The sequence below is a fragment of the Gavia stellata genome, chromosome 7 (genome assembly GCF_030936135.1).
Source record: "Gavia stellata isolate bGavSte3 chromosome 7, bGavSte3.hap2, whole genome shotgun sequence".
In the NCBI taxonomy this organism is placed as follows: domain Eukaryota; kingdom Metazoa; phylum Chordata; class Aves; order Gaviiformes; family Gaviidae; genus Gavia; species Gavia stellata.
In genome coordinates this window covers 32757448-32779076 of record NC_082600.1, presented here as the reverse complement: position 1 = coordinate 32779076, position 21629 = coordinate 32757448, and positions in this window count along the sequence as shown.

Here is a 21629-nt window from a genome sequence, read left to right as displayed (position 1 = left end):
ATATCTCTTGTACAAACTAGCAGTTTGACATAAGTCTTTGCATACGAAATGTGCATTTGCTGTGTATTTGAATAAAAAGTAAAAGTTACAGAGTAGTACAGGCAGAAGTTAGTTTCAGGAAAAAGCAAAGGCCATAAAAGAGCACAAATTTGAGTGACACCTGAACTTACTTAGCAGTTTCAGGATCTCTGGCATGAGTAAAAGAGGGGAGAACCATTATCAAACCAACAAAGACACTTCTTTTTGACATAAAATTCCATCTTCATCATACTGTCCATTTCTGTTACTAAGAAATTTTTGTTTTCATACTGCAGTTAGAGCAAAACAGAACAGGTCCTATTAGATCATGTAAATAAAAAATGTGTCCAGAGTATTTAACTTTTTATAATCTCCTTACCGGTGGATAATTAAGAGCAACCTCCATCAACAAGAACACCAAAAGCAGAAAAGACAAAAGAATCTTTTAACTGAGAAAATATTTTCCCTTTTGAACTGCTTAGAATCTGTCCTGCTCTGTTCTCCTACTATCCCTCAGTGTTGTGACAACCATCTCATTTGTTTTTCATTTAAATAAAATCTCATTTATTCCTATTCTAATTAAATCTCATTAAATTTATTTTAAACGGTGACTGAGATGGATTAACAGGACAAGGACTTGCATAGCATCTGACTCTTGACCATACTATTGCCTCTCTATCGTGTTTGCTAATATTTATCCACAGTCCACACACACACAAAAAAAGAAATGTCACAGAGAACATTGTTTCTGCTTAAAAAAATCAAATGATGAAGCCACGAGAACATTACCGATCAGAGAATGTTACTACATAAAGGTTCATGTAATCACAATAAGCTGTAAATCATACACCACAGACAGAGTTATTTTACCTGTACTTCAGATTAAAAAAATCAGTCATTCATTTATATACATATATATATAGCCATATATATATATATAGCCATAGAGATATATATATCTGTCTTTCTTTGTGTTAGTATACCTCCATATCCAATGAAATTATCTCTAGGAGGTTGACAGGTGAATAAGCCTTACGGCTAAGGAGCTTTTACAGATGTCTGACCATCTATATATTCCTGGAGTTTGATTCCCTAGCTGTAGAATAAGCATAACAATGCTTGGAAATTTGTGAGGAAAAGCATATTTTATGGATTTATTTACTATGTGTACGATGAGAGCTAAATGTATATATACCTCTTTTTAGTATTAGTATACTCTTGAGTCTTTCAACAATCATTTAAAATTAAAACACTTTGCACCTGAATACAACTCAGTCCTTTAGCCATGATAGACATAAGGTTTGCAGAACATGACATAGGTGACTTAAAAGTTCTCATAAAGGTCAGGAACAGATAAACCTGTAAAATAATAAAAAAAAAAATCCCTTGTTCAATATTAATTAATAAAAGATGTTAATTTTAAGTATAATAAATGCCTACTGAACTACACTTTTGAACATCATAACCTTTGATTATTTTTAAAGAAAATATTTACATATTGTGTGTCCCCACTAGTAACTCTTCTAGGTTACTGACAAACCAAATTGTGGAGATTAGTCACGTATGAATACTAAACTTATTCAGGAAATATCTCTGGCATTTTGCTTCCTTTTAACATTCCTTTTTCCTCTGTTTTTAAATACAAAATTAGATGTGGTTTCACTCTGGTAGTGAAATTAATGCATTTGGCATCATTTGCATTAGCAGCAAACTTTCACATCTGAAAATTTCAGATGTGACTGAGAAGAAACTTCACTTACTGTAGAAATACCCCAAATTTACTAAAAAAGTATTAAAGAAAACATTATGCCACTGCACACATCCTTCACAGCCACTTCTAGAATTCTGTGTGCAGTTCAGCACTCTCTGTCTCAAAGGAAATGACAATAAAAAAAATACAGAGAAGATGGATAAGGATAATCAAGGTTTCTGTGTAAGGGATATCAAAGCAGGAATTTTCAATATAAAGAAAAAGAGGAGTAAGGAAAGAATATGGTAGAGTTTTATAGAGCTGTAAGTGGCAGAGCACTGAATGTGGATTTACTGTTTCTTATACCCATGAAATGCATGAACTTAAAGTTGAAAGGGCAGTTCCAAAACAGTCAGTCATTGCACAGGAATAAAGCTGTAGAACACCTTACTGCAGTTTGTTGTAGTAACAACTTCATGGGTTTAGAAGGTGACTGGACAAATTTGTGAAAGAAGAATACTTCTATGACTGCTATGTACACACGATGTAATTTTGGTGTTACCACCTTCATGGTGTCAGTTTGTCAGTTAAGTATTCTAAAATGCAACGTGATGATAAACATTGAGAATTGATAACGGTCTGGAAGCCCAACAGTTTAAAACCTTGGAAGAATATACATTACAATTCTCTAGTATTTGAATTATTGTATTACCTAATGCCTGTCAAGAATGGTCCAGCTTAATATTTCCTTTGAATTCTAACTACCAACATGCAAAACAGTGGCGAATGCCAAAATGGTTTAAAGTTCCATCAAGGGCAACACTGCAGTAAAGGCATGTCAAGTGGGATGCTGCTGTATTTAATGAAAAACAGCCTGCAATAGGAAAAGACTACAACCTAGTTCACCCATACAGTAAGAAGAAAATATACTGTATCTAATCAAAGCCTGCAGTATACAGTCTCAATTTTCAGTTGTTCTATGAAGACTTCAGCATAATTATATTTAATCATCCTTGTACTTCATGTTCACTGCAGTTTGGTCCAAATGTATTTCTCAAAGAGTCTTTCAAACAAAAGTTACTTTAAAATTATACACCAAATAACAACCACAGAATCTACAAAGGAGGAAAATGCAGGTGAGCAGTCAAATCTATGATTTTTAGATTTATTACATCATTAATTAAAATAGAGACAAAAATACCAGAAGAGGAACACACCAATTACACTTTTAATTGCTCAGACACTCTATTATGGATTTAGCCATTAAAAAATGCTGGTTTACTAAACAAAAAATAAAAGCAAACAGGACAACATTACTAGGATGGAACTCAATGATCATTCCTGTAAAACCTCTTTTATTTGCTGATGACAGAAACACTATGAATATGTAACACAAAATACATGAAGCTTTAGGAAGCTTTATAGCTAGAATTTTCAAATAATCATATTGCTAAAAATAAAAATAATTTTGAGATGTATCAATTTTTAGTTTCAAAATTGTTATTGACTGTACATGTCAGAGTTAAAACTGCAATTATTTTTACACTCTATTATTCACACTACAAAAGAATGCTTATTATTTGTCAACAACATTAAGGTGGAAAGTGACTTTTCTTGGTTTTTTCTTCTGTTTTATGTGGGCTGAGTCTATTTGATTATCCTCCATTCATCTTGTGCTAAGTACTAATAGAACCTCTTTTATATGACTTTCATGAATGGTAGTTGCACTTGGTTAGTTCTGGGATCCTAGCAACCATCCACTCTGCAATGTGCAATATCTTTTTTAAAGCACAAAGCTTTAATTGTGGAAAAGCATGTAGAAATGCATGTTATTGTTGATTAGAAATCAAAAGTTTATTGACCCAGATAAATATTTTTTTCATTGGTAGTTACTTGATACTCTTTTCTTCTGAACTTCTTTAGTCATAATGCCAAGAGTGTGGGTTCAACTTGTCCCTCTATTAATTTGCAGGAGAGGTGAATATTTCAAACCAATATGCAAACTATTTTTCAGTCTAAATTATTAGAAAGTTTTTATATTGAAGCAGTGAATACAACACAGCTAGAACACTCAGTAGTTGCTGGAGAACTTACATCAGCATCAAAATAGCAGATTGTATGGAAGTGTCTTAAACTCAAGAAGCAGTTAAATCTAGTGGGGACACTCATCAATTACAGTAGTTAGGCAACTAACCAAATAACAAAACTTCCATTCTGTCCTGAGGCGAATTTTTGACATGCATGTTGGGCGTAAGCTTCAATAATGATGCAAAAAAATATTTTCCTTTTAAAAATTTAGTGAAAACTTGCTTAGTTTTTACTGAATTTTTAGTAGATACTTTTTATATTTTTCATGTATCTCATGCATGAGTAATGGCATTCTTTGCATGCTTAGATTTTCTATTTAATTACACATTATAGTCAAACTAATTTAAGAAATTCTTAGAAGATCAGTCTTCTGCTGATGTAACAAGCCCACAAATATCAGTGAAGATATCATATCTACTGCCACCACACATGTTAACTCATATTTTGGAATGCAGGGTTTTTTTACTTCTGTCTTGTTTAACATATTATAGGGGTTTTTTTAAATGTTATGTTTGGAGACATGCACTTTTATGTCTGTCTGTGTTCTTCATAAAATATTTGGTAAGACACTTTACTTTGAAATTTTGGACTGTAATCAAGAGACAATGGTCACAACGGAAGCAAATGAAGACAGTAGGACCAAAGAAAAACACAGTCCTCTTGTTCAAGATATGAGCTTGAGATAGATATCATTTATTCCTTAGAAAACAATCATGCCTTTAAAAAATGGACTTGATTGCATGTCTTCTGCATTTCTAAAAAAAAAGCATTGTTATATGTTTTGTTAAACCTCAGTGAAATGGTTTTATTTACCCAATGTACTTCATTTCACATGTATATGCATACATACACATTTATATATATATACACACACACATACATAAAATCATGTAACTCATATACCTGACCCATAACAGAAGCTAACAAGATTGATCAAGAATGTAGACAATTTGAGATAATATCCTTTATTAGAATCTGGCAGATGAATTCAAGTACATCACACAACGCAGAAACAGCTCAGTTAAGAGAAAGAATAGTAAGAGTAGGCAGTCTGGAAAAATAAAAGATGTCAGTAAGAATAAAATGGTAAAATTTCCTGCAAAAATACGAAAAGGAGGGGGAGGAACACATATTGAATTTAATTAAGAAAAATCTATGTTTCTCAGATCTGCGAAATAAATAATGAATAAGAAATAAAGTATGTATTTAATCAACAGCTACTAAGTATTCAAGCAGACCAGAAAGCCCACCTGAAATATCCCTAGAATGAAAGTTAATACAAAGTGATTATGCAATGGGCAAACTAGGAAACACTAACTGGAAACACTTCCTTGTAGTGAAGAAAGCCAAATAAAAACTGGCCAGCTGAACAGTCATTGAGAAGAATGCATATTCTTAGACTTGAATGGATAAGTATTTACATGCAGAAGAAAGTCAGAAAGGCAAAGACCACAGCCACAGTCATTCTATACTGCAAAAAAAGATTTGAGTTCTCAGAGAATTATTGCTTACCTCTCCTCCACCCCACAAAATAAAACCCCTTTCAAATAGTAAACATTCAATGAGTTTTTCAGTCCTGTTTGAATAGCAAGGAGTTTGTGGTTGTTAGAAACTTTATTTCCCCGTAATGGTTCTTTATATTCAACACTGCTGAAAAGCATCTTGTTAGATGGTTAATGAATGAAAAATTCATTATGTTACAGTCTCACATTGACCTGAGCACAAATACTGGCCTATCCAGACCAATTCACTGTAGGGAGCCATTGCAAGTATTTCCATAACAGGAAAGCTAAGGTTTGATAGCGAAGGGAACAAAAGAACTTGCACGCATTCTTTTCGAAATTTGTAATCCTGAGTAATCTATAGGAAAATGGATGGAAGATGGCAGGGATGGACTCCAGAACAATAAAGAAACAACCAAAAAAAAAAAAAAAAAAGACTTTGTCTATTGTTCTCTGGTGAATGTTGCAGACAGTTCCTGGCTGACAAATTAATTGGCAGTCAACTATAAATAAATTACCCACTCCTCAAAAAAACATGGTAAAACCTTTCTGCACAGTGGGAACACCTGTGATTGAAGATGGGGTATTTTAATATGGTGGATATAATTGTCTTCAAATTGCAATTAGTTGATTCAGTATAAGCCATAATTCTCAATCTTCTGCATTTGGGGTTTTTAAAAAAAGGACAAGATCAGAAAAAATAACTTTTAGGTAAACTCAAATGAAATGTTGAAAAATTATTAAACTGAAAAAAAGAGACATTTATTTGATATTTGAAAATAGACATTGAATAAAAAATTGAAAGAATAGAGATTATATATTTGCACTGTAAAATATCCTTTCACTCACTCCTTCTTTATGAGAAATTTAATTTTGGTGATATTTCATGGGGCAGGAATATAGCAAGTCACTACTGACATGCTTTGGCTTTTTCCTAAGGTGAAGCCTGGCAATCAATGCGAGTTGGTAAATGTCGCCTTTTTCACAAGGTAATCTTCTCCACAAAAGCTGCCACCATATCAAAAACGCTAGTGAGTGTATTGTCTTCCAAACTCATATGACAGGCAAGTCAAAGGAAGATCACTGAATCCAAATATTTAATTATTATTAAGCCCAGGTCAGGTTAACACTCAATACAAGTATGGTATGATCAGAGAGTGGAGGACTCTGGAGGACTCCTGCGGTTCATAGCTATTCAAGCTTTGTCATACAATGTGAGAGGAATAAGGAATAATTCATCTTTATGGTTTATAAAACGTTGGTCAATGAAACCGGAGAGAGTATCCTGATGCTTCTTGAGCTTGGGCATGAGCTGAGGATCTTAAGAAACCTATAGCTTGCCACTGTTTGAAGATTAACAGTTCAGTTCTGATTGTTTAGAAATCTTAGAGCCATAAAATGAAAAAAAGCTCACACAGTGTCTAGAGAAAAAAGAGTGATTATGTTTTTGAAGTAAGGTTCTCGCACACAAGCTCACAATGTCTTGAATGTTGTTTAGTTAGCCATGCATTTTTGTCACATGTTGGCCATCAGAGCCAACAAAAACAAAAACAAAGCAAAAACATAGAAGAACTATAGATTTACATTATAAATCTGTATAGTTAATTTTCATATCCATATATTGATTATTAAAGCTATTTCTAGAATGAGGCATTTCAAAGTCTTGGAAAATGAAGCTGGTTTAAAGCCAAGCTTGCAGTTCTCTTTCCTCTAAAGTTGCAGTCTGATTCAGCTGACTGCCTGAATGAAAGTGTTCCTTATTCCCTCTGAGCAAGTGACCTGTATCTAATAGCAGTGTTATTAGCCACAGAGCCTACTTGATACAAAGAGTGCTACGTGTTCTAATTTTCTAGTCTGAATCTTTGTATTTTTCTCCTCTGCAGTGCTTCCTTGGTCAAGCAGAACAAGTCTAGAGCAGTATGACATTTAGTGACTTTTTGCACATGCTTGAAACTGGGAAAGGTGAACATCTTCAGTCTGTCGCAGAGCAAAAATACCCTGGAGTCAAAGTAGTTTATCCTACTCGGAGAGCATGGTAGAAATAATTAGTAATGATGAACATTAAATGGAACAGAGCTGAAGCACCTGCAAAAATATCTGAGGTTATGATACTCTGAGATTATAAGTGAATGCGGGCAGCAGGAATACCTCTGTAATTCAGTATTTGAGAAGTAAGCAATGTAAATCGTTTAAAGGAAAGGCCATTTTGAAATCAGCAGCCCCTGACATTTCACTATTCTAAGGGTAATTTTTAAATGTCCTTTGTTCTAGAGTGATATTTCTGTTTCTATGACTTAGTGCATTTACATGCATTTGAATGATAGTTGTCCGTTGTGTTTAGGGAACCTCTTAACCTAGGCATAGAAAATGGGCCACTTTCAGCTCATCATACTTACTACTGTATTAACACAACTTGATAAGCAGTGCAACATACCTAAACCACTTCTGCTGCTGCCAAGAGTGTAATCATTTCTGCTCTTCTCCTTTTACAGTATGATCTATTTAGGCTATTTTTCTGAACAGACTGAAAGGTCTTACAGAACATTTTCCTGATGTCCCCAAACTTGCCATTGGGCAAATTTCTGTTGGTTTTGCCCAACACATTATTGAGTGTTCTAAACAAGAACTGAAAATTGCAATTTCATTTTATTACAAAATGATTACCAACTAATAATATATTTTGGGTTCTGCAAGCAAAGCACAAATTGGTTATTTTAGTATTTCTTTTTGATAGCTATCTAAAGTTGTAGTAATACAAACCATAAATGAAAAGAAGTAAGTCGTAGATGCCATTTTTTATCATGGGAAATCAAAATATCAAATCATTATCAAAAACAAAAACAACCCTCCAATTTTTAAATTTGAGTATTGTCCAGTATTTCATTAAATTTGTGCCTTACATCATACCTGTTGACATATAACATGTATATGCAGGTTTTCCCTCTTGTCATTTGTATGCACAATTACCCAAATTTCATACGCAATCACAGTACTGAAGTATAAACCAGGTGTGCTTTTTCATATTTAGTTGTATATTAAAAGCTTGTTAATAACATCTGTAATTTATATCCCTTTTTAACATATTAGCCTGTGGGATATGGTTTCTCTAGAACATTTTTTTAAAATAAATACTTGTATTTGAAGCTACATTAACAGACCATGTGATATGAAGAAGGGATGAAGTTTTCAAAAATGTTAATGTACTGCAGTTTTCATAATGATCTATACAGTCAGTATCAAACTGGGAATCCAGACTAGTTGTGTAATTTGCTATCTTCATTTTCAGACAAGCAGGGCAAAAACTGAGTGTATACTTGATCAAAGAACAGATTTTAAATATTTTCTCTGGCAATTAATTTTTGAAGTGAATTATTATTGAGATAATTCATTCTCTCTTTTCAAAGAAAAACACAATTAGATACTAAAGCAGTGAAATGTTTTGCTTCACCAAACTCATATTCCAGGCAACTAAAGAGGAATCTGTCAGGCAACCGTGGGAGATAAGTTGGAACTTGAAAGTTGTCTTAATCTTATAAACGAACCTCATTTCTGTTGTTTACAAAGCATCAGATGTATTTTCTTTCAGCCGTGCACAAGCCAGATATGCCAGCAAAGAAATCTATTTTGTTGAGCTAAAAGGGAGAAATCCTACTGTTCAAAATCTAAACATGGAGAGCTATGACAGAAAATTTTGGTGAAGGGAACAAATTTTGATTACTTATGAATGACTTCTGGAATCAATCTGAAGCTGCATATTCTGGTGAAAGTATCTGTAAGAACTCGAATGCTCTTGCAAAATTCATAGTATCTGGTTCAAACAAGATTAATCCAGAGGGAAATAATGATGATACATAAAGTATATTAAAGCTATAAACAAAGTGAGAACTTTCTTTAAATAACAAAATCTCCAGATAGTCTTAAGGTGATTCAGTTACAAATGCCAATAAAATAAAATACCTCCCCAAGAAGGCCTACTTCAGTCTTCAGACCCTTAATGAATCCAGAGGATTTTGAACCTGACAGTAACACGATACCCTATATAAGCAGGGGGATTTTATTAAATGCTGTTATTTAACAATATATCTTGGCAGATATTATTATATCTATATATATTTTTTTATTGCAATACACAAGCCTTTCCTTTGTCTATGTAACTTACCTTCATAGTCTAAATGTCTTATCAGACCTTGCAAATTCTTTTCCTTGGAAGAAAAGGGAATCAGAAAGAACTTCACTGTATTTGAAATTTACATGTTTTGGGTAAGATGTATGAGAACATCCCAGCTACCATATGCAAATTTCCCTTTACTCAACATGGAATACATACGTTTAAGTGCATGATTTCAGAGGATACTGGAGAAAACAGTGCTTTTTCACTGGGGTTGGCTTAATTTCCCTTTTGTAACATCTGCTTACATAATTCACGTTTAGAAAGTGTTCGTCACTTCCGAGCGGTCTCTACTTCCCACTTCAGCTCAGTTCATTGAAACAGAAAGCTCTCAGTCCCTGCTTAGCCCTTAGTCAGGTAAAAAACAATGTTAAAGTCTAGGAGAAAATTGCCTGAGAAAATTTCAGGAACTGGCTCAATAGCATGGGAAGCTAAGTCAGAAGAAGATAGTTCATCCTTGCTATTTTTGTGTCCCCATCCTCTGTAGTCCCTATGGATATGGTTTAAAGAAAAGCAGAAAAGAATATCTAAATATCTAAATTTTAGAAGGTATTTCAATGTGTTATTCGTTATGTTTCTATGGTTTTTAAAACCAGGATATTTTATATTTGCTGTTGTCTGAGAATCTTGTCAAGAGCACATTTAGAAGAAACACAGCCATCATTAATCGAGATCTATGTAGCTGCAGAAACTTTAATCTATTTGTGTATTTGCATGTCACTCCTGTCACCTTGCAAATGGCTGAATCATTGATACAGGCCTTTAAACTGACAAATGATAAAAATGAGGCAGAAAGTGCAAATCAAATTTAGAACAGGCATAAAATGCATGTAGAAATGTTGCTCTTTCAAGCCTTTCATGTAAGGCTTTCTGGAATCAATGGATTTTACATTCATGAAATTTGTATCAAGCAAGTTTTACAAACAACTGATCTCCTGCAGCATCCACAAAACTGTTTGGAATCAGAATCCAATATACAGTCTGTAACATACTAAAAACAGAAAAGGCTTTGAAGATTTTTGAGTGTAGAAATTTTTCCCCCGTAAAAAGGCTCAGTCAGTTTCTAGGCAACGTAGTTCTCCTAAATCCCTTTCATGCTCTTTATAGCATCCCATCAAGTGACCCTGCTAGAAGAGACTGGTTAGAGCAGCCACGGGCATCATAATGATTTCTGCCCACCAGGCTTGTTTGTTATTCAAGGTTTTTGCAGGATGTCTGCTGTATAACCTAACAAGCCCCCATAGGAGTCAATATCTTAGTTGATTCCCCTGGCAGCCAATCTTTTTGCTACAACTAAAGAAAGTGCCTTGCTGGCAACTGGCTTGCCTCTCTTCTTCTTTCACATCACTGCTTGCATTTGTGTGGACACACACAAATCCTGACAGAGACCAGCAGCCTGATGCACGAGATCTTCTCTTTGAACCTCTTCCTTCAGTGTCTAACACTGGTTTATTGCCTTTACCAGGGAACTCAGCTGATAGTGGTGTCTGTCTATAGCTGTAGGGTAGGATGACTAATCTACAAAGGTAAAGAAAGAATTGTTCTTTAATTCATTTCTTATTACAATTCACCAGTCCTGCTAACACCTGTGAAATTGCTTTGGTCACTGTAATGTCTCTTCAGAAACGGTGGTACATTATAAACACAATCTGTTGCACAACTGAAAGCTTGATTTATGGCATGCAACAATCCTACCTAATGGCCTTACATAGTATATTGTACATCCTTGACAAGCAATTAGATGTTTATGAAGACACTTGTTGCTTATAATTATAATCCTGCTAATTTCCTCATTCCCAAAAGCAACATTAGTGTTTGCTAATGAACTGCAGATTAATTCTCTTTGAATTAGTCTCTACCCCCTCTCTGCCCCCCATGCATACTAGATGGCACTAATTTTGCTTTGGGGACCTCAAAAGGATTTGTTGTTATGAGAGTAGATTCAAATGGCCTGTGCTATTATTATTTAAGAATTTGGTTTACCTTAATTTGAATTCAATTATTCTGTAATGTTCTGAATTTGAGCTGAGAGATAATGTGTTAAAAAAGCAAAACAGACAAATTATACAGATCAATACAAATAAATTGTACGGGTGATATGGTAAGAGTAGATCAAAGTGTTGCCATTTTCTCTGGGGCATCTAATGACATGAAGATAGTAAACTGAAACAAGCTTGATGGTCTGAGTTCAGTGAACAATGGTTTAATAGCAATAGCATATAAGCACCAAACACAATATAACACATTTTCTCCCATAAGCCAAATTTTATACCTGCTGATTCCATGCACCTCTGCAATGTCTTTTTAAAACAAAATAATGCTAACAACAGTGATCCTTCTTTTGCTTTAACATAAAAAACCTGCTTATCTCTTTCTTTTTCATCTAAATCTGTGTAATATCTGACCTGACTACATGGGACTAGGATTCACTACCTAGGTTGATACAAACTCTCAGAATTCATGGTTTAAAATAACATATTCTTGCTTCTAAACTTTATATCAGCTGCCAACCTCACAATATAATCCTTGATTCACAGTGCATGAAAGTTTCATTCTCTACCAGCAGCTGCTTGCTGAGCTATTCCTGCCCTCCCCTTCTTTCCTTGGCAGATGATGTGTTAAAAAAGTACTGATTGGGATATATATCAGCTGCAGGTGTACTGAATGGGACAAGGAGACACTCAGAGGAACAAGACAGGATGGAGTTCTTCCTCCTTTGTGGGGTTACTTTTAACTACCATAATTAAGGCAATGTACATGCTGCTTCAATGAAAGTAGGAGGTATGTTTGCACCATTTGCCCTCATTTGATACTGGCTGTTTTTAAAATAAGATTTTTTGTTTGTTTGTTTAGTTGCATTAATTAAGGAAAGGTGGATTAAATGTGTTAAAAAAATAAATCCAAATACATAAGCTGTGAGCCTACTGTGATACTGAGGGAGTTCACGTATATTCTACTAAGTGAAAATAATTAAATACAAGCATTTGTCTCAGTGATACCTAATTCTGATTCTTTTGTGGTAAACTTCTTAAAATTCAGATCACGGCATGACTGGGGCTTTTTCTTGAGTAATTATTAGGCAAGCGCTTTGAGAATTTGGCCCACAAGGGCCAGATTTTCAAAAAAATTCAGCTCTCACTTATGTGCCAAATGAAGAGGCCAGATTTTCAAGTGCTCAGTATTCAGTGGAATCATCAGTACTGAGTACTACTGAAAATGAAGCTGCTATACAGAAACTCCAAAAAGTGTATTGAGAATGAAGGGGACAGAAGATTGATTGTTAGTTTCTTTGTTACAAATCAGGCCTCAAATGTTAATTTTGATGGTTTAGTTATTTGTAAATCATAAAATTGAATGATTTGATGATATTCATGTTAGCCAAGAGAAAAAGGGAAAAAATATTTAAAGTTCTGAGTATTCAAATGTTTTAAAACTGGATCATGTGATAGCCATAACCTTTCATTTAGTTCATTTTGAACCTTAAATGAATTAATTTTGTGAGTGTGAAGTTTGCTTAGAATAGCACAAGATTTAATGAATTGTTCTCTGAAATAGTTTCAATGCACTTTTGTGCTCTGCCTCTGAAATGATCCAGACACTACTTCTTTATATTTTTAAATGGAAAAGAAAATGTTTTATTATTTGCAAGTCTGAAATTACACCTGTCATGACAGATTTAGATTCTTTGGACCTAAGCTTTGTGTCTGAAATGACCTCTTACATGGAAAGAAAAGATTGTCACAGGCAGAAGTTGTATTGTCGTATATTTAGGTTCAAATGAAAATACCTATACAATACTATTCATTGACAGTGACATATTTTGTGAAGCAAAATCCATAACCATCATTAAACATTCAAAGCATTCTGGGCAGTTATCATTCTTGTGAACTTTTTAGGTTTTTTGAAATTCACATAAATTATTTTAAAAAAGAAAATCATTTTAGTAAATTAAATTGAGTCCTGAATAAGTGAAGATCCAGTTGAATGGAAAGCATAATGTAACCTACAGGTAAAGTCAGAAGAAAAATCTGAATTAACACTTTTATCTGCATTGGAGACATACCAAAACCTACAAATAGATGTCTCTGGTATCAGCTCTTTTGCACAGTTTCATAACAGAACATGAGAGGGGTGAGATGTTTATTTTAACTTTCTGAAAATATGTAGTAAAAAAAATAATTTTCGAAATTTTCCATTTTAATATGTACCATAGAACATCTAAGTGATGGGAAAACAGTTCCTAAACGAATCACACAAATTCATATAAATATTCAGAATATATAGTCACTGTGGTAGTGTTTTTTTAATGAAATTAGGGAAAAATAAAAATAAAATAAAATAAAAGTTGGGTCCGTGTAGGAGACTTACCTTCCTCTGTAACAACTGATAGAAATGCTACTGACATCTCAGAATAACGTGTGAGGCATCCTGTATGTAAGGTGAACTATCTGTCTTTGCAGCATATGCTTCTGATGGGGTTACTTTATCCATAGTTTCTTTTAAGTAGTTTTGCCTGTAGGGAGCATAGCCACCCTCACTGTGCAGGAGGTGAAGATTTTACTATGTGCCTGAAATTTGGAAGTGGTGAGTCATCACCCTTCACAGATTTTCATAGCATAATTGCTCGGTGGCAAGTGTATGGGAAGAGTCTAAAGAACAGTGTGGAAGTGGTACAGATTTTCTGGATTTGCATACAAGAAAACAAAGAACAAAATTTTTCAAGTTACTTGAGGGGGAAAGTTCAGAAGGAACTCTGCTGACTAAGTCAGTCAATTCATAGAATTCTCAGTCCCTAACTGATGAGGATGATGTCACCTCGTTTATATAAAATTCTTCTGAAACTTTGCTATTTTTCTTTCATGAGATTCATAGTGTTAGACACTGCCTATGAAGTAGAAGTCATACCCATATTTGTCTTCAGGTCGCTGAATAATACCAAGTTTCTAACGGGTATATACAGCGGTGCCAATTTATATTGGAAATGTATTAATTCAACTTTCACTTTTACAGATGTGAACAGAGACTGCTCTATCTATAGGTAAATATTCAACTGTTTTCCTAATTCACCCATTTTAACTTAAGGATTTGGACTAGTTTTGGACTGAGAATTATTGTATTTACTCTGAAAGAAAAAGCACATTCTGGATTCACAAGCAACAAATTGTACTGATTTGGTGTATTCATTGTTACTAATTTTGCGGTTATTCCTTAGTTTATAGTTTATGGCTATTCTTGTTCCAAATGTCCTGTTTGGAAAGGTCCTTAAGCATATTGTATTTGAAGAAAAGAAGCAGCAAATGAGCCAAGGAATCAGTGGGCTTTTTGCAGCTACTCTGTATCTCACTTTTCAAGGAGTAGTCAAATCAAAGACGACTTTTCACCAATGCACAATGGACAACATTACCTTATATTAGTAGGGTCTTCAAATTCAGTGTAGATTTACCAGCCAGGGCTTACAAACATGATAGCGAATGCCATGATCTTGCTCAACAGAGGCAGAGATCCTTTTATTTTGTTTAGGGACAACAGAAGGAAATTATACCCATGTGACACCATCATAAACATCTTTAAAAGGGCTTTCCAGTATTTCCGGCTATGGATTTCTCTTGGGAAGAACTAAGTTGGATGTCTTTACCAAAACAATTAGACATGATGAAATGTAGTAATGACAAACTAGACTAATCATGGGTTATAATTAGTCATTTGTGATTCATAAGACTAAAGTTTAGCTACTAAATGCACCAAGTGACTCAGGCATGAGAGTATCTTGGGTTTAGATATCCTAACACTTAATAGTGTCTGCAGCCTGAAAGGAGATTTTCAGGTTTCTCCATACAATATACAAAAAACATACAGAAGCTGACAATCTGAATGGAGAATCATCTAAGCTGGTCTTCAAGGACTTAGACCTCGGTCCTCTTAGAAACTCAGCAGGCTCACTCTGCCTGAGCTCACTTCTTATGTGTGTGGTTAGGATATCCAATCATTAGGATGACAATATCCAGTGGTTAGGTTGACAACTTGAAAGATGAGACAACTCTTTTTAAAATCCTTCATCTACATCCTGTTTGGAAAAGAGATACTAACACAGGAGTTCTACTCCCTAAATAAATGCTCTAAGTTCTAAGCTGTATTTAATTTCTCCTTTGAGTTTGTGAGCATTTCATACAACATTGAGCATTTTATACAGAGGCAACTGAGTCTTGTCCTACAGAATACCACTTTAGGACCAAGTTTCCAGTACAAGACTGGAAAGCCAAATTCCTTCTTCAGATCATAGCAATAAGAGATGCCATTGATTTCCTCAAGGAAATTTCCAATATTAAATTAATGAGTAGGAAGGCTTCCTTCTCTCCACATTAACTTTCTGCACTCTATGAGGGAGAGTGCAACTTCAAAACACAAGATATATGAGCAAAATGTTTGCTTGACATCCAAAGAAACTTCTTAGAACTAGAATGGTAATACTCATTGTAAGAAACATTTAATAAACATATATGGACGTGTTTAACAGTAAGAAATGTATGCATCATTATGATTAGGCTCCAGCTGCCAGATGTGAGGCTCTGTTGACTTCACAGTGTCAAGAGTCAGCAACCAAACTAGGAGATAAAATTAAATCCACAAGTCCACCCCAGCCACTCAGAAGAGATGATTTAACAGAACTTAACACTTCCATTTTACACATAAAAATTTATTAAACTATACAGTCATCTTGCTACTGAAGACCTTTGCAGAAAGATAAGAGAAAATAGAAAGGAAATGTGATACACAGTCTTGTTTATTTCTGTTCTTTTGTATATACTTATTCCTAATCTAACCATGTTATGATCCCCACTTTTGAAAGTGTCAAAGATAAAAGTATTTGTGTCAGCTCTCTCTGCAGGATCTGTGCTTTTTCCTGGATTTTGAGTGGAGAAAATAATTTAAGTCTTTTTATTACACATTTCCAAGTAAACTATGGATTTTGGAGACACTAGATATTTTTCGTCTCTTGTCACTGGTTTCTAGAGCTGGCTGAAGATTAATTTAATAAAATATGGATTGTTTAAAAAATGCATAGTAAATAATGGCAAAAATCTGTCAAGTAGTGAATTCTTTAATGAGAACCAATAGATTTAGGAATATTTAGTCAGTTTTACAGATTCTTTAAAATTATAACAAAGAAGATTAATGTCCAGGGAAGTGCCAGAACAAAATAAGACTCTCTCTTTAACAAATATTGTAGGTGAAACTAATATCTAAGTAAAAGTTTTATGCCTCAGACTTCACCATATCTTGTTTTCAGGATGGTAGGCATGTGCAAATCTTGTCTTCCTAAAGCAGGATATATAGTAGTAGCAGTACAATTAAATTCAAAGTTTTGCAAACAAACGTATTTGAATTATCAAGCCATCTAATGAGCATTATTCATAAGACAGTGTTCTAGGGCATAATTAAACCAGAATCTAGGTACTGTAGGGAAGCCACTGCTTTTTTCAAGGGGTTGGCTTATTTTCTTATCTTGTAAGAAATTTCCATTATTTTAACATTTTGAATTCAATGAATAATGGATTCAAGAGAGCTATAAATAATGGACAACTACATTTTGAAAGTAAGAAATGTGATATTAACAAAATACAAGGTACTCATGCTGAAGAAAACTGTTAAAACATAAATGCTTAATCCCCATTAAGATTGCAGTCATAGTAATGGCTAGCCTTCTAGAAGAACAGTTCTGATAAGCCATCTTTTTTTCCTAGCAACTGTTGGTTTAGGCCTAAGTCTCTAGGAGGTAAGACTATTCAGGTTCTAGCTACTTTTTTTCCCCCTGTGGGATTGTATAACATGCCTTTCTATGTTTACAAATAATGATTACTTTTCTAAAAATGTTGTAGATTAGAATGTGTTCTCTGCCTCTATCTGTTAAAATCCACATGTATTAAGACCAGTCAAGACTCTTCTGACTAATTTTCTGTTACTGATTTTGAAAGGAGGGAAATATTAAAATCTGTATTTTCCGGGGCAAATAAACCTGTTTTAACCAAACTTTCATTGCTAGCTAAATCTCTGGCCTATCTTAACTTCCTAATTAAAACCAAATGAAGAAAAATTGCAAAATAGAAATAGCTCATAACTAAGGAGCATTTACTTTTTCTAAAAGAGTATGCAATTAATAATCTGTATAAAGTGTTCCAAACAGGAACTGGATCGTCACAGAACACAACTTTTGGTTAGGTCACTCAACTTTAATTGAGAACATAGAAAGAGAAAGCTTTAATCTAGATTTTTCTTTGGATAGCTGAGTGAGCTAATTATCTACTTTAACCCGCTTACTCTATTTCCTTTTAAACTTTATCAGCACCTGCTGTTAAAAAAAAAAAAAAAAACAAGAAAGACAAAAAACCCCACCAGAATCCCATGTTCACATCCCTTTATCTCATTTATTCAGATACAAACCTGTATGTAAATAAACACCAAAGTCATTGCTATGACACCAGCTTTTGCTCAAAGTCCCTGTGGAAGTTTTGCTCTCAGCAGGCACTGCTCCCAGGGTCAGGGAGCTAAGAGTTGCCGGGAATCCTCATGGGGGCTGGCAGGGCAGGGTCTCACCCAACAACCCCAAGCAAGGAACGGAGCAGGCTGGAGATCCGCGGGGGCAGCCAGGAGTCCAGCATACCAGGCAAGCCCGTAGATAGCAATGAGATGCCTCCAATGTCAATGAGGGAGGTCAAGTCAGGATCAGATCCAAATAACAATAAGCAAGTTCTGATGAAGTCCAGTGCAAGTCCATAGCAATGCGACAAACCTGGGATGGAGGCAGTCTGTGGGCCTGGGACAAGGTCGGAGTGTACTTGTCCGGCACTGGTATGGCTACAATGCTGCTGCAGTAAAGCCTTAGTTGGGAGCCAAGTGTGAAAGCTCAGCTCAAAAAGAGTTTTATGCTCAGAGTCTTATTAATGGGCAAGGGAAACACATCACACACACACATATGTATATGCAAAGCCCAGCATTTATTATTAGTGTAATGGAAATCTTAACAATCTGATTCAAAGGTCATCACTACTGTAGACCTAATTTTACAATTGAAACAAACATTATTAAGGAAAAACGAAGAATAACAATGCAGTTAGAGTACTTGTATACAATTTTAATTGTATTACTGCTATTGATGTAACACACATGCTTAGTTTCTATCCCTTTTCCTCATGTTACACTCATCCTTCCACTACTCCTCTGGGTCCTAAGGTTGGTGTTTTCACTCTGGTCGCAGTTCAGGGTCTGAGGGGGTGTTGTGGCAAGTTGTCAGCATTTGGAGTCCTGCACTGGGAAGAATACAGTGTTCATGATGATTTCTTCTTCCTCTCCTTTTGTTCCCCTTATACATACGCACACACAGTTTGTGAACATGCATTTACATCTTTCTCTGTTTTCGTTGGTCTGTCGCTCCAGATTACATCCAGATTTACTATATTTGATGCTCTTTATGTATGTTAGCTACTATTTCTTTGTTACCCCTAAACCAGTTTTAAGGATATCCAGGTCTTTTTTTTTTTTTTTTTTTTTTTTTTTACTGACCATTAGGGAGCAGTTTATAATTGTGGGTTCTCCCTTATCAAGCCTGTGCCCCATCTCTTATCATCCCATGCCTGTACTCCTCAATGTCACATCCCATGTCTCCATTTTTCAAGGCTTCTGCTATCATACCCAGCCTGTATCTCTACACTACGTCATTCTGCAAGGGTCATAATCTCATTCTGCCAGGAAGTGCTTGTTACTGCTATCTTTATAAAACAATAGTTATACCACACAAAGATAAACAAAGGTAAAACATATTAGACATAGACACTTGGTCAATTAGAGAAATTATTGTCATAGCTAAACCAAGTAAAACAAAGCTACAGGTCAAGAAATATTAAGACAGAGTAGGCCTGACAAGTCTCAGTTCAGAGGCCTTGCAAATTCATACAAAGCCCATTGCCTGTTACTAGCAAGAACAATGCAAAGTTACAGCAGCTCCCAAATGAAAATGGACAGGCTTTTAGAGTACAGCTGGTGACTTTGTATAAAGCAAGAAGCCGCCTCCATCTGAGGTCTGGCAACCAGATTAACAAGATGGGAAGGAAGGGGATGTGCTAAGGGCCCTGAAACAGATGGGTTTGTTTCTGGTCTCAGGTGATCCAGATCTCATAGGAATGTTTGTTCTTAAGATTTCAGCCAATGGGAAAAAATGAGAATGCAGAATTATTTACTAATCAGCCCATTTCAGGGGGAGTGGGAGAGATGAAAATCCATCTAAACAAACAGGTAAACGATTAGCTTTGAGTACCTAGGAGATGGTGATGAAACATACACAAAACCTGACATTAATTCAATCAAGAAAGATGCTTGTAACAAGCCTTATTTCCTTTTACTGATGAGATTACTGCTCTGGTAGTAAGGTAATATGTATGTCATTTTTTTTCCAAAAAGTCTTTTGTATAGTCTTGTATAAAATTCTCATGAGCAAAATACAGAAAAATGGTGGAGATGAAACCATGGTTGGCTGAGCCCTTAGCTGAATGAAAAGGAGAGAATATTAAAATGAAGTCTATCATAACATTTCCTGGGTTTGAGTCTTACTACCTACATAATGGACTAGATAGATACTTAATAAATCATACTTGTGACACTGTAATAGTAGGGGTAGCAAGTTCTTTTGGAATGGATCACATTCTAAATAGGGAATATTTTGTATTTGAGAAAATACTTTGACTTTGGAAAGTTAAAATGAACCATGAAGTCAGGGAACAATGTAAATTTTGAAAGAGGTTCACACAAAAAGATAAGAATACTTCCAAAATGAGGTAATGCATATTTGGGAACTAGTCATTTCATTCTGCTTAGCATTGGTAAGTCTCAGCTGGAATATTTTGGGATGCCACACTTTCAGAAGAATTCATCAGAATGAAGTCAAAAGGAGAACAAAAGAGGGGAAGACGTTTGGAAAACATGAACAATAAGACAATAAAATGCAAATTTTAGTAAGAGAATATAAGGGTTTTCGTAATTAAAAATCTATGGTGGGCTTTAGTTGCTTAAACATTGATGTCTAGAGCCAATTTAAACAACTTTGTAAGGAAATCCTAAATGCTTTAGAGGATCTGAAATGACACAGATGTCTGTAATTTGGACACCTGAATGTCTCTCCAGTTGTTCAAAAAATACATGAAGAATACAAAAACTTTGAAGACGTTTGCAACCACACAGACTTCAATGACAAAGATAACGAAGAAAAAGCTATGGAACCAGCTTAGAGTCAGTGTGTCTGGAATTCCATTTAACAGAGGTTTGTTTGGTGGGTTCGTTTTTCGTTTGGTTTTTGTGTGTTTTGGTTTTTGCTTTTTTTTTTTTCCAAAGACGCATTTAAACAAACATCTTTTAGTAGTCCAAGTACTCTTTCAGTTGTCCAGGTACCCTTAAACTTACCCAGAATAGAACAACAAATTCAGTGATATATTGCAGGTTTTCTATTCACGTTAGTCTGTGATTTTCATCTGGAAATTAATCTCATGACAACGACTGTTGAGCTTCCAGCAGCTCTGGCTTTAAAATTAGAGTGAAATATTTCCTCCAAAAATTTCTTCTAAAATTAAGTAGGAAATACTATGAAGTACACACCTGACAAGCATCATGCATAAAAATGCTACCCTGCTGAGGAAAAAACAATTCACATCTTAAAATATGTTCTGCTGATTGTTTAGCAAGGGTAGGATTTAAGTAGTAAGCTTTAAGCCTAAGCCTTCTTACATGTATGTCCAATTATGCTGAGAATAGAAGGGAATCAGGTGTTCCATAAATAAATACACTTAAAGAGAGAGGAATACAAAGCAGGGGGAGTAGGGGGGAAAGCAAAACAAAATAAATGGAGCTTCCTGTGGCTTCAGGTAATCATTCTTCTTCCATTGCTTTTCATTATTCTTATCAGGGAGCATAGCCCCAAATCTTGCTGCAACAGCTTTTGTTCAGATGGTAATTTAGTCTTCATTTCAAATTAATGGCATCTGGGTGCAATAACTCTCCAGGTAAGTTTTCCTGAGATGTCTTTTATAGCTGTTGCTTTAGCGTTACTTGAAACAAAAATTGTGGTATAGAGAGTATAGGGTTGTTCATGTGTTGTAAATTAAGACAAAATTAAATTCTA